Below are 14547 nucleotides of genomic sequence, written 5' to 3' on the forward strand. Positions count from 1 at the left end.
TAAACTATACTTAGTACTATGACAATCTAGCACTTATACATTACTTGAATACGTTTGTTTCCTAGTTTTAATCAATAAAATGTTTAAACATGGTGGCTAATCGCATTTTACCCTCCACATTTTTATCACGGATATTAAAACAACATAAATCAAAGGTGAAACGAGTTTTCAAGAAATTTCAAGCAAATTGTATTCGTAGTAATTTTATAATATTTCTGAAAATTTCAAGATGTAGGGTGTTAAAAATTTGGGAAGGAATTTCTATATATCTAGTTTTTGTTTTCGAATCCATCCTAGAAACAACAAGGCTCCTAGTTTTAGAAACCTCGGGTTAGTTTTAACAATGCGTGATGTTTGGTAATCAACAAGATTCCAAAACTGTACAAAAGTTTTAGAAGTATACATATACAATAAGTTTGAATCATTGTAAGTGAATATATTTTTCAAACATAATATTCTGATTGGTTGCAACTTAAATCAAGAACACATTTGTACATAAAAATTATATACTTACTAAAACTTTTTGTCTTGTACTGTGTAATTCAAGAAATGGAGTTATACATATTTAGTTTTATAAATCGAGATAACAGTTACATGTGAAATTTACCTTATTCAAAACATATCAACAAAATTGGTCTATACTAACTACACATAATCATAACCAACAAAAATTAAAACAATCTATAAATAATTATTAAACTATATTACTAACTACTTCTTTGACGTCTTTTCATTCATAATGATTGCTTTAATTACTATTATATTTATCAGCTGATAGAAATAATTCGCGAACATTTTACTTAGTTTAACAGCAGTTAATGAAACAAATAAAGCGATTTTTAAAGTCTCTAGTTAATGTAAAAGTAAATCAAGTTTATTTAAAAACACAAAAACTACCCCTTTATTTATTAGTGCGGTAAATTAAATCAATTTACTTTTAATGGTGGCTTTGGAATAGTGGAAGAAACAAATTCCTTTGGAGGTACTCAATCCAGGTAAGTGTCTAACAGACAAAAGTAATAAACATTATCCATATTTCTTTAATACCTTGGAAAAATATCCAGGTCTTTTTTTAACTAGTACTACAATTCCTGTCCCATTCCAATTTTTTCTCATTGTATGTACTCACAACAAATCTAAATTATATTTTGTAGAGGAAAAAGTCATAATTTACTGTAAACTATTTATTTATCTCAGAGAAGATGTAAGTAAAACATGAGTTCTGCAGAACCAAAAAAAACGTACATTATAACCGAAAATTACCTTTTTTCATTTTGTGTGAGTATTTTCCTCACGATCTCATAGGGATCTCTTCTTCACCAAATTCACAGTATTCTTCTTCAGGATTATCTTCATCACCAAAAAAAAGTCCTTGACAAAGAGATCATTTTAAGATATTATTTGGAAGGCCGAAATTCGGGAAGCAAAATAAATCGATTTTGTGTTCCTCCTTATTTTCCAATTCCAAAGTCTAACGTAAAAATGTCTTCCTCAACATACACTGTTGTCACAGAAAGGCTGCTGGTGAACAAATCCGATCGCCAAAGTCCCAATTATTATACTAGTTTAAGTATTTGTAGTGTCCTCTTTCCAATCAAATCAAGTGCAATCTGTCCCAATCTTGTTTAACAGTAATCTGTGGTTACTAAACATTTCAACGGATTGCTGAGTATTTTTTACTGCAGTTTACAATTAATATACATTTTACAGTGGTCTTGAACTCTTTCGATTCGACCGAATACTCGGTCAGATAGGATAATAAAAAGTCCAGAAACAGCTCTATTTCTGTAATATTTGGTAGTCCGGTGTTTACAAATTAATACTACCAACATTCTTACATTGTTTAAAGTGCGTTATTGTTGCCTCTTAACTGCCTGATATAATGCAATCAAGTCCTTTGGTTATAAAAAAAATCTTTCGATTCACCCTAATACTTGATCTGATAGCATCACAAAAAAAGGTTCATGGACAGTGAAAACTAGTTCTATTTCAGCAATATTTACTAGTGCTATGTTCAAAAATTAATGTTAATTATTAATATTAATAATTCATTAGTTAAATTAATTAATTGAAGTTAGTAAAAATTATAAAATAGTTTTACCGGGTCAGTCGAAAGAAATGGTGAGTTGCATCAGTTGAAATTCATTCTTACGAGATCTACATGTAATCCATATTTCGAAAGCCGGTCGAGATAAAAAATACTACGTGATAAACAGCTTACAAAATGTTATAAGCGTTCCAGAACCGTTTTATTTTTTCTAGGTTATTAAAATAAACAACGAACTGTGATTTTTTTATAGTTTAAACCACCGACATAATGTAAAGAAACAGGGTACCAAGCTGGCTGACAAACCCAATATAAAAGCAATTTTTTTTACGAAGTTTCAACTTTTTTCAACATTCTTATTACTGTATTTTGGTCTTGGTGACAGAAAAGTTCTTATGGGATTAAAATGTAATCAATATATCGAATATTCTTCGTGACCCCAAAAATTATTTTATTTGATCATATAAGTATTCCACATAACATTTTTCTTTTTTGTTCTTTTTTTAAAAAAACATAAATGACGGAATTTTTAATTTTAAAAAATTAAGCAGCCACCGTATTGGAACGATATAATGTACCAAGCTGGCCAACAAACGTAGTTGAGAAATTTACTAATTATATACTATTTTATAAATATCTAATGGTGTCTGTTTGTGTGTGTGTGTGTGTGTGTGTGTGTGTGTGTGTGTGTGTGTGTGTGTGTGTGTGTGTGTGTGTGTGTGTGTGTGTGTTTTTACTCAATGACGTAAAAACTACTGGATCGAGTGTACTTTTTTTTACATTTTAATTGTAAGTGTAATTTTACATTTACATTCCTAGGGTCCCAAGTTAACAAATAGGCATATTTGTATTTCGAAAATCCCTCCGTTCCACCGTTCTCTAATATAGCGAAGAAAATCCCGTCTTGGCCTTTAAAGATACATACACCAAACAAATATTTTTAACTGAAAGAGTTAAATGTAATCAACTGTTCTGTTTAAATATTGTTTTATGAAGGCAGAGCCATATGTTTAACCACTATTATCAATTTATTTACATTTATAGTGTGAAAGCATAGAGTAAGTTTATTAGTAATAACTTCTTATTTCAACCTTTTTTGCAACTGCTTTTGAGCACAGAATAAAAAAAAATATCTAAATATGAAAATTAATAAAAGTTTAGAAAAATATACTTTTAACTCTAGACTTTCTCAAATATTAGGTATGCAGTGCTTGGTCTGTACTGTAATGCAAATATCAAAGACAAATTTACCACTTATCAAACTTTTACTAAAAATATAAAGAATGTTATTAAACCCAAACTTAGTTGTCTTTTGATAGAAGCAGGTCTTTTATAACTGAGTATGTATATAGATTTTCTTTATCGGGGACACAAGACAAAATCAACTATGACACAACAAGTACTAAGAACGGAGTAAATTACATTATTATAAATATAACATTTGTGACATATTTTCTAATTCAACATTGGCGTAAGAAATGTAGTTCACTCGAACCATTACATATCTGTCAGCTCATATAGCTAGCTAAGGACTGAGGAGCTGGCGGCGGCGGCTCGGCGATTTGGAAGTCGTGATAGTGTAGCTACCCTCCAAGGAAGATGAAAAAGGCCTTTTTTATTGCAGCAATGGTCTTAACTTTGGAGATGAGGCATATTTAGGATTAGAAAGTAAGTTCTTTAATTTCGATCTGTGTAGTCGCTACCATTTCCCAAACGATAGTCCGCCCGGAGCGGGAAGACGTGGAATCAGACCCTCACTGGAAGTTACCCGGCGACCTACGCGACCGTGTGTGTGGTCGACTTGTCTTTACGGACAATAATAATAATAATACAATAATTTATTCACTCAAGTTATAATACAATTGAAGACGTCAAATTAAGAATAAATCTAAAAAATTTTACATGTCTTGTGTAAAGTCCTTCTCATAAAAGCCTTTTGTTACAAAATACTTTCTTAGAAGTCTTTTAAATGTTTAAGCACCTGTCTTATTATTTTTGTTTGGTGGCAGCTTATTATATATTTCAGTAAATATGAACTGTGGCTCTTTAAATAAAATGCAGTCGAATATTGCTGCATTCAGCCGCTGCGCATACCTCTTTGAATACGAGTGACAAGCCGCGCCGGCAGTAAACGGAGTGAGATTATTTCTGACTTTTGCCTCACCAGACCAGCCAACGTCGTTATGTTCAATTCTCTGTCGACAAGATTCCCTTCTGGTCATTTTCAACATTGCTTTCATGCACCATTTCTTTTTGTATTTTCAAAACTCTATGAAAATTTGTGTTGCTAGACATACCCTATACCTTAAAAGTTACTCCAAAAAAGTACACAAATGCTGCATACCTGAGCAAGGCGGCCGATAGCATAGCAGACTGGGCGGAGCGTTTTGCAGTGACATCTACATGAGATTCCCAGATGAGATGGTGCAGCCCAAGATATTTGGTTGAAGAAAAGTATGCAATGAGTTGTTGTTGTAAGTGAGTCCACTGCCTGGGAATATTTGACTGCTAGGTGTTTTAAGTATGGTGAAACGGATGAAGCCTGTCTTGGTTGGGTTGAGAACAAGGCCATTTTTGAGAAACCATTCATCAGAACAGCTACTGTTGGAAGCATCAACTGCTGCTGACGTAGAAGATTGTGATGTTTACAAAGTGCAGTCGTCGGCGTATGTGATAATCTCACTATAGTTTGGGATGATCATTTATATAGATAACAAACAGGATTGACCCCAAAATGGAGCCCTGTGGTACGTCGCACTCAGTGACTCCTTCCTTTGAATAGCGAATGCCAGTTTTTGTGGATATTTCTACGACTTGTTTTCTGTCTTTTAAAAAAGGAAAATAAAGTTCAATATCTTGAATACCATATGCTTCAAGTTTACCCAGCAGAACGTCATGTTTGACAAAATAAAATGCCTTGCTGAGATCGCAGGAGATGCCTACAGAGTGTAGTTTGTGGTCAAGAGAAGTTATAATGGAATTAATAAAATTAAGGATTGCAGAATAAGTTGATTTGCCTTTGAAGAACCCGTGTTTTTTTGGTATTGGTATTGTTTCATTGACAACATACCACAAAGCTTTGGACTTGTTGTCTGAAGTTATAGTTTTTTCATCGCAAAACTTAACTGTTGTATTCTTTACAAGACTATTATATTTAATCCTGTCATCATCAGCAACATTCTCAGGTACCAAATTCCTAGGAAGTGACTTAGACATTGAGACATTGATAACCTTTCTTACTTCCCTGCTTATCCAGTTTGAGCTAGTTATTTTTGCCTAAGATGGTTAATTCTGCTAACCACTGGAAGCACAAATTTATAAAAAGTGTTAAATATATTAATAACAATTTTACATTTTGTCATTCGCTATTTTACTGTTATTTATATCAAACTTGGAGTTTCTGAGTTTAATAGAGTTTTAAATTATTTCCGGTTGTTATCAGAAAAATATCGCTTTGTTATTGTTGTGGTATCAGGTATTAACTTTTAACGGGAATTAAGAAACTGTATTACAATCATGAGATCAGAAAAAACTGTTCTTATTACATACGACTTAATAACATTCTGTACGGGCAAGTTAGGTATTATATTGTCAAGTAGCACTATGAGAAATTATTCTAGTGAGTTCCTTTATATTAGTATCATAATAGTTCAAATATAGTAGCCTAAGTCAACCAAGTATTGTCTTTTCTGCAAGTCTTATCTCAAAAATTTATGTGGAAGTTCACACAAATTTTAGTGTGGTACGATGTGGAAGAAAAACTTTCCATTATTAGTGGAAGAAAAAATATCATTGAGACTGGATAAAAATCATCAAAATCTTCATTAGGTGGCCTGTAATAGGAATTAAATTTATTTTAATTTTCTAAATAGAGATTTCTGTATACTCAATATGATTCTAGGCTGAAGCTTGGGTGTAATTTTTAATTTGTTACAGTTTGTTACATTGTTACAAGTGTGTTAAATGTTCCACCGTACTGCAGCCACCCAGCAATATTTGAACAGATCACACTCTTCCCTTACTATTCATTAGCATTTCACTCCTTACAAAATGTTTTCTGTTCAAAGAGTGATTTAAAAGGAAAACATTTATTGTCAAAAAACATACAGAAATGTAGTAAAGACTAATTGCTACGCATAATTTCGTTTACTTTATGGACAGGAATGTTGTACAAAAGTGGGACTTCAGCAGTCGCGTAGTGAGGATTTTGGCGCCATGGAGCGACTCAGTCGCTGGCGCCCCTTCCCCAACTTTTACCTACATGATCAATCAGTGCCGACAGTTCACCTCACTACCGTAACAAACCTTTCTTGGCCATAATTTCATCAGCAATGTAAGGCGTCTTTGAGCAAACATCATTTTTTATAATAACTTACAGTCTACTATTCTTTATAAAGTTTTGTTCCTTGTAAGAGACCTAGTTTACGTGTATAGCAATATGTATTTAAATCTCAATTCAATTCCATAGGGTTTCGAATGAAAGTACAAATTTCAATATATTTAATAAATATGTATTGAAAACCCTAGTTTAAATTTGAGCACATTATCTGAAACGTGAACATAGTAGTTAAGTAGTTACAAAAACCAACTCGCATATTACTATCTTAACTAATCTTCTTTCGTGACATCATGCTACCAAACTGTGTTATTGTGTCGTCCAAGTTGATGTGCCTGGCTCTGCTGCGCTCTATAGATATGGTTGCCCAAGGCACTCAGACGTTCTTGGGACATGGTGCTGCGAAAATAGTTCTTTATCAGTTTAAGTTTTGAAAATGATCTCTCTGCACTTGCATTTGTAACAGGTAGTGTCAAAAAAATCAAACAAGCATTCACAATATCTGGAAAGCTGGAACCAACTTGAGCACGCACTATTAAAGTATCTGCAAGATCCCTTATACTTTTGAGTTTTTCCACGCGACTTAAAAAACAAGTTTTTTAGCCTTACAAGCTGTGGACCTAAGTTAAGGAAGACGTCATCTTGGTAGTTTTAATATCAAAATTTTGCTTGATTCTAAGATTTCTTCATCACTTGCTGCCAACTAAAACAGAAGGCTTCAGACATTGGAAAACTACTAGTAATGTGAGTAACAGCCTCAAAACGCTCTGTCAGCTGTGTTGTGATTATGTCAAGGCTACGGTTGAACACACTCAACCCGGAAACGTTTCTCATTGTCTTTAATAGGGTCATCAACTTGCACTTCATCAAACATTCTTGTCTTCTTTTTTGTTCTTGAGTCAATGAAATGTGGTACCAACTTTCCATTGCAAACAAAGCTTAGTTGCATCTGCTTTAACTGTTTGCCACTCATTCCTAAGTTTGTTAATTTTTGTTTTGAGATTTACAAGCATTTTTGTTGCGTTGTTCCAAGTCTTCTTCGGTACTTTGAAGTTTTTTAGAAAATTATGTCCATAGTTTCAAGCAACACACTTTCAATAACTATCAATATTTACTATGATATTGAAAACAACATTTGATAAGTATTCTGATTTCTGGCTTTTCCACTTCCAAAAAGCCCCCGAACGCTTCTTCTATGACTAGTTGTACTGGCCTGTCGCCTTCGTCACTTTTTATCTTTATATAACGAAAACACTGTACTCAACTGGTCGGTTTTTCGCTATATCTTGAGTTGTATCAAAGATAATAGACACATAGGGACTTTTTTTTCATTTCTTCCTTGATTTCTTTTTTTATCTCTTTGGAAATCAGGTTGATCAGCTAATTTTGAATCTGAGGACTAAGGTAGTTAACACTACGTTTTTGGTAACTTAATGAAATCTGCAAGGACCTGGGTCATATCTTGCTAGCATATGTATTATCTCAAGGAAAATTTCCTTTCGATTCAGTTGCATCTTCATCGTTATTACACAATCTGTGCTCTCTCAGTGGTAAGTCGTTTGTAGCTAACGTAATAATGACGTCCCACCACTCGCCTTAAAACTTGTCTCCAGTAATCAGTGGCTTTTTTAATCTCCTCCAGATTCTCACTATCAACTGTTAGGCCTAACTGCCAGCGATAGTATATTTCACACGCAATTGCATGACTTTGCGAATCTTCTTCATGGTCTTTTATGTTTCGACCTAAATGTGCCCAATCAGACGTACCTTTCGAAAATCCCACATCAGTATAGGCCATATTGAAAAGCCAGCATGGCTGACAATAGCAAACATTGAGGATGTTTGAATAGCATAACCAATTACGTTTTATTCTCAATTGGTTTTCTTTATTCTTTTGAAAATACCATTTCTCGTCAAATCCCCTATTTTTATTTCTCCCTTCTGATTCTTTTGAAAATGGCCCTTTAGGCTGATGAGGGCCTAAATTTTATTATTTGCCGTTTTTGTTTGGCTGTAAGAGTGTTTTCAAAATTACCCCTTATCAGAAGAACTTATAACAGCTGTTATATTTTTCTTTAAGGTTCAACTCGCAATCGGTACCTTCAGCTTTAATTAGGCCTACCTTAAAAAAAGGTTCCTGAAGAAGGACGTGGTCTTCTGCATCTTTAGGTAAGCCTACAGGTGTTTGCTCCAAGTCCTCATCGCTTTTGGGTACTTGTGAGCTTACAAGTGGGTTCTTGAGAAACTGCAACTACTGAAGTGTCCCTCAAAAAGTAGGTAGATAACTTCTTTACTTTCTTAAGTTCAAGATTTTCTGCGTGACCTTTCTCTAACCTTCGTTTCCGATACTCAGCACCACTTAGTTTTTTTTGACATTATATACCAAAGGTAATAAATCAACACCACACAAATCACATCACAACAAAATAAATAATATAATCAATACTTTGCACTAACGCTAAATCTGCAATCACTACGCAAAGGTAAATTGAAGTAAGTCAATCACTCGGTGGATCTGTACGGACGCCTTTTGTCTCAGCCAAGGTCAATGACAGACTGACTGACACAAAGACACTGCGCGGCCGTGATGCGCGTGGAAGGGGGCTGCTTCCCGCAATTTTATCGTCCGCCGCCCGCCAGCCGCCCCCCTGACGCCCCCGCCCTGGAGCGGTCGCTCCACTCGCTCCTCTGTCGCTACGCCACTGGACTTTCAGTCACAATCACTGCTGCTCTACATCGTCTTTAATAGCAGACAACAGATTTATAACAGATACACAATGATTATGACTAGTGGCGTTCCTGCCACCTACAATTATTACGTGATCTCTATCATTTAAATTTAGTAAAACAGTTTGTAGTTGACAACACATAAAATGTACTCATGAGCGACGAAAGTTTTTTTCCAAGTAGGTTGTATATCTCGACAGTGGCTATCTCCGATGACTATCAGTTTACTCTTATCTTTAATTACCTCCTTATCTACATTACTATTATTATTGACATATGATATATAGTGAATATTCTTATCATTGATTATTACACTATTACTGTAGCTACTATTTCCAATAATTTCAGAATTGGTGTTATTTACAATAGATTTTAGATTTGACTTAGGGCTGGGAATAACAATAGAAATAACAGAGAAGCCCTCTTCTGAAGCAGCAAGTCAGGGAAAGGAACATTTTGTTCATTCGAGGAAAATAAAGTTTTAATGTTTTGAAGAGCAAACACACCGAATTCCACGCTGAACTTCTGTTGCAGGCACCCAATTTCTCGTACATCAGGGACAGGGGCTGTCCGAGGAATTGGACTAGTGGCAAGCTCCACGGCTTGAGCCGTTTTAATTCCCGCGAAAGAGTCAAAATGATAATACGTGTTCACACTACGCTGATACAGCAACACCGCAAGATTGTTACGAGTGGCCATAGCTTTAATAACAATTTTAGTCCCAGTGGCACACATTCTTCCCCCCGCCCAATCTTGAAAAAGATGGTTCTATTTCTGGTGATTGGTTTTATACACAGATTACGGAGTATTAACACAGAATGTTTTATATATCTACGTTTTAATTACTTTTAAATTTCGGTACTAATATAATGGGTTAGGTCAGCACATCTTTAGAACAAAATTTAATTTTCTTGTAATTCTCCTCAAAACGTCTTGCACATTATTTTAGATGTATCTTTTTCAAATTGTTTAAAATTAGGTGGCTAACAGTGTGATCTAAAGATATCCTTGCTGTGAGTTAGGGCAAGAGTTTTCTGCGGTGCTCCCTTTGTTTTCATCCCGTAGAGGTAGGATGTGTATATTATACATTGCCGGTAGTTGGGCAGTGGAAACTTATTCTCCATTATTCTTGGTGTTGATCAACGAAGCTTCCGGCTTTGCCTATAACCCAAAATTGAAAATCCAAACCCCAAAATAGTTAATAAGCCACTTGAGTCTTAATGTAGAGACTATGTACGTTGGTAAGAAATGCCACTTCTGTAGGTGAAACACTGTAGCCAGTCGTTCCTCCGACGTCCATCCTCCGGGGAAGAGACTTGAAAAAAATCCTCGGAGTAGAAATCTAGAAGAAAGCTTTCGCTAGCCTTATCTCGCTAACGAAGCATTTCCAGAAATGGTTTATATATACCCTTTGTTTTGTTTTATGATCTACAATCAGCTGTTAAATATTTTCCTTTCCTCTATAATATTCTGTATAAAATAAACAAACTCATTATGGAATTACGATGTGAAATACTACAAATATCGTTGGTCACTACTCCACTGTAAATATTCTACTGCAAAAAATATCACCTTACTTTGAGATAGTCTAATGATTTATCGCTGCAAGATTTATACAATTTAGGGATACTAAGATTAACTCGGAGGTACTGCCGTACCATGTACTTGCTACTAGAGTACTAAGTGAGTATCAGTATACATTTTTCATGAAAATGCGCGTAATGGTCTTTTTTTGCGAAATGTATAATCATCTTATTTAGATCACGTCTTAGGTAGTTTATCTCCATTAGTATGTTGATTAGGGGCTTGGACTCAAATAATATACATATGAAAGTATTTTTACATACTTCTAAATTGGAAAAATCTTATTTCCTCTTTCTGGCTCTTTGGTTTCACTGAACCTTGATATTAACACAATCTTTACTCTACTTTTATACAAAATAGCATAACATTCTTCCATTTTTAAATGGACATTACATCGAAATGCTTTCTTTTCCTTGATCTGGCATTTGAGACACTGCAGCATTTCTTTAGCTCGAAGGTTAGAAACAAAAAGGAAAACAAAATATTATTACACGTTGATGGTAGTTGTATGCGTTTGAATGTTTGTTTCCGGTAGTTTTAGAAAGGGGTGAGCAATTGACGGGTGCCTTGCCATGTTGAATAAGTGAATTACTACTTGTGTAATCAATACCGTTTACTTCACATTTGTGCTGTAGTATATGTCGAGATTTATCGATATGCCCTGTTTCCGTTGAGTGACAATACTGCGACTGACCGTTTCTGACACCAACCCTTGTAAATATTTTCTGTTTCCTTATTGAATGGAGTTTTATTGTGATCCCATTTTAAATTTTATAATACATCACATGATTTTAAAAACTCATGTAACAATTTTAAGATTACGACTATTCAAAGCCTTTGAAATTATTCTACAATGAAGAAGCAACAGGAAGAACATGATCTTTAACATTAATCTCAATTAATTGTAATAAAACTTGGCTCGATTGCATTCCATATACACTGAAACCTATCCAAACTCCATTCGATGAAAAGTGTCAGTACGGCAGGAGGCAATTGATACTACTGTTTACAGTTCTTTAATAGTGTGAACCGTTAATATAAACCATCTACAATGGCGGTTGTCCAGGAGGATGAGCCGAGAGCTAATTTGCACTGTATATACACATAACCTGGATTTACTTGAAAATGATGGCAAAATCCCTCCTGAGAAATAAATTGACAGTCTGTTGCGCTAGTTTGGGCAGAGCTCGAAAGAGGGATTATCAAAAAGGTACATGTAATGATTTTTTCTCAAATTTTAATTTTTAGCATCACCGTTAATACTAAACATTAAATGCGAAAATGCATTTAATTCATCGTCAGCTAAAAATATACAGACGCTTAAAATGACGACTTTCTATATTTATTTATATATATATATTTATCTAATTGTAGGAAGGTGATACAAATATTACTTATTTTAATGATGGTCGGTTTGAATTGTGTTAAGCTAGAAATATATCAACTAAAGATAAAATTATCACTCCAAATTCTTAGCTCTCAAGACACCCTCTCATTTTCAATTCCACCAAAACTATTTGCTTCCAAAAAAAATTGCACTATAGATTCCGAGAACCCCCCGGTTCTACGATTGAAAAGTGCAAATTGGATCTTGATTCCTGGAGAGCCACAACCTCACAATCCCACAACTGCAACATTGTATGTAGTTTTATAATTATTTATACAAGATTGCTTACAGTTTTATCGTTTTGAAATTATGTTAATAATAAGTAATTTTTGTTTTAGGAAGGCAACGCAAAGTATATAGTACTTATTGGAAATGATTTCTACGTGCACGATGCAAGAGGAGCCAGAAAGAAACCAGGAAATCTCTGATGTCTGCAAGTCATTTCATCAAAGTCAAGATGATTGCTCCATTAACGTAACAGAATTCTCCACAGTTCCAGAAGAAAATGCCAGTGTCGACTTTGAATATGTCAAATCTCGCATATCTACCGTATGTCTCGTTGACAAAAGTTACAGTGAAGATGACTCACAGGGATTGTACAGTTTTGGAGTAATAGCTGTGTTACTTTGTGTATTTTTACTCGCTGCACCTCTCTCTATTCTGATAATATACGGTTGGGATCATCACGTAATAAAGTTTTCATGGTGATATTTTGTTTGAAATTCACTAAAAATGTATTCATCCAATTACTTTAGTTTTATTTCAAGGTAATTGTTTCATTGAATAGGTCTCACAAGGAAACTAAAAGTTACTGTACGTAAGTACCAACTTGGAAACTTTTGAAAACTATGACTACTGCTCATTATAGAATATAATGAAACAGTGCATGGAAAAACACACAAAACCATTAAAGTCTGGAAATGATCTTATAAGAACCTAGTAGTTTTAAATGTGATTCCACATTACAGATTTTCTCTTTTCAAAATAAAATAATATCATTTTACCAAATTAAATTTCTTGACTTAATATTCTACAAAAATAGTTTTAAAATGTACTTTTTGAGTTAAAATGTTTATATTGCATATAATATAATGAGGCCGAATATGAAAATTAAGAAATAAAACAAACCAATAAGGTATCAAGAACTTAACAAATATTTCACACTAAAGCTGAATTTACTTTTAGAAAAAAAGTAGGTAGAATATTATAACAACAGATGGTCTTTGCCATTATACGAGTACCTGGCTGGAAGGGTGAAGAAAATGGTTTGTAAAATGAAAATGAATAAAGAAGGTAAGTAAGCAGTGGAAGAGGAGAAGTGGGGGCAAAGGTTAATGGTTTATTTTTTTCGCCTATATCTCAGTAGGAGTTGTTCTTACCGAAAATTTGTACGTATGCAAAATTAAAGCTGATAAAATTTCCTTCATATTTTCTTCTTCGTGTTCTTGATACCAGTTACCGTTAATAACGTATTATAAGTTCTCGTACGTTAGTAATTAAAAAATAGCCTTCGTGGTGACAAATGTTTCACCAAACTTCTGTCTCCACGAACTCAAGCCTTTATTCTACAGAAAGTTTGTCAGAAAGGAAATTGTACAGAATAAAATTGGTTTTAACACGAGTTTTTTTTTAATTTTTATAATTGTATATAAATGTAATCGAAAGTTGTTTCTGCAATGAGCAGATTTGGTAGGTACTAAGCAAAACTCATTCTGTACACGTTCTACTCCTTGTTCATAATAGAACTTAAACTTCAGTCGTTATTAGTAGGTGATAGTGTTGATTAATTTGATATCAGGGGTGGGGTTGAGAAATCAGACAAAACTGAAATTAAGTGTAGTTTTTAAGTAAAAAGTATTGTTATTTAAAATCAAGTGAAATATTTATGATGACTGTTTGTAAATATCTATGTATAGAGTAGTCACTGAGGTTGTACTTTTGGACAACAGCGGTCTGCTTCTGGATGTCTTGTGTATGCCATTTAGTCTGCTGATTGCGCTAACCAACAATATTGATGAAACCGGCGATGGCAGTGAATCTTTTTGTCACCAAGAACTGAAAATTTTGGAAGAAGCTCAGTTTAGGTACTCGAATTTATCTTATAAATATCTGGACACATTTAATTGGTCAGCTTGGTACGCCATTTCGTTTAATCTTTTGGCTGTTCAAACTTTAAAACAATCTCACCTCCGTTATTTATGAAGGTAGAGAAAAATGTTCAGGAATGCTTGTAACATTTCTTAAACGTTGTGTTGTAAACGTTGTTTTGCGTATAAAACGGGTCTCGAGATATTGAGTATATGTAAAGCCCATGCTAATAGATCAGTAATATTTCAGTTGTGACATAATCCACGTTCATGGAGCAATTAATAACAGCCTAACACTACCGTCAACATGGGCCATCCCTTGCAGATGAAAGTAGAATATCGAAGGGTGGGGGCAAGGACGTAATCGCTTTCACTTTCA

The 14547-nt window shown here is 34.1% G+C and overlaps 1 long non-coding RNA gene across 1 annotated transcript; it reads left to right on the forward strand.

The window, feature by feature from the left end:
* Window positions 1-792: 792 nt before the first annotated feature.
* On the forward strand, window positions 793-12827 carry LOC124363866. The gene is made up of 2 exons (XR_006922561.1): window positions 793-995; window positions 12420-12827. It is a non-coding gene; the product is annotated as an uncharacterized LOC124363866 (long non-coding RNA).
* Window positions 12828-14547: the final 1720 nt, after the last annotated feature.

The sequence above is a fragment of the Homalodisca vitripennis genome, chromosome 5 (genome assembly GCF_021130785.1).
Source record: "Homalodisca vitripennis isolate AUS2020 chromosome 5, UT_GWSS_2.1, whole genome shotgun sequence".
Taxonomy (NCBI): Eukaryota; Metazoa; Arthropoda; class Insecta; order Hemiptera; family Cicadellidae; genus Homalodisca; species Homalodisca vitripennis.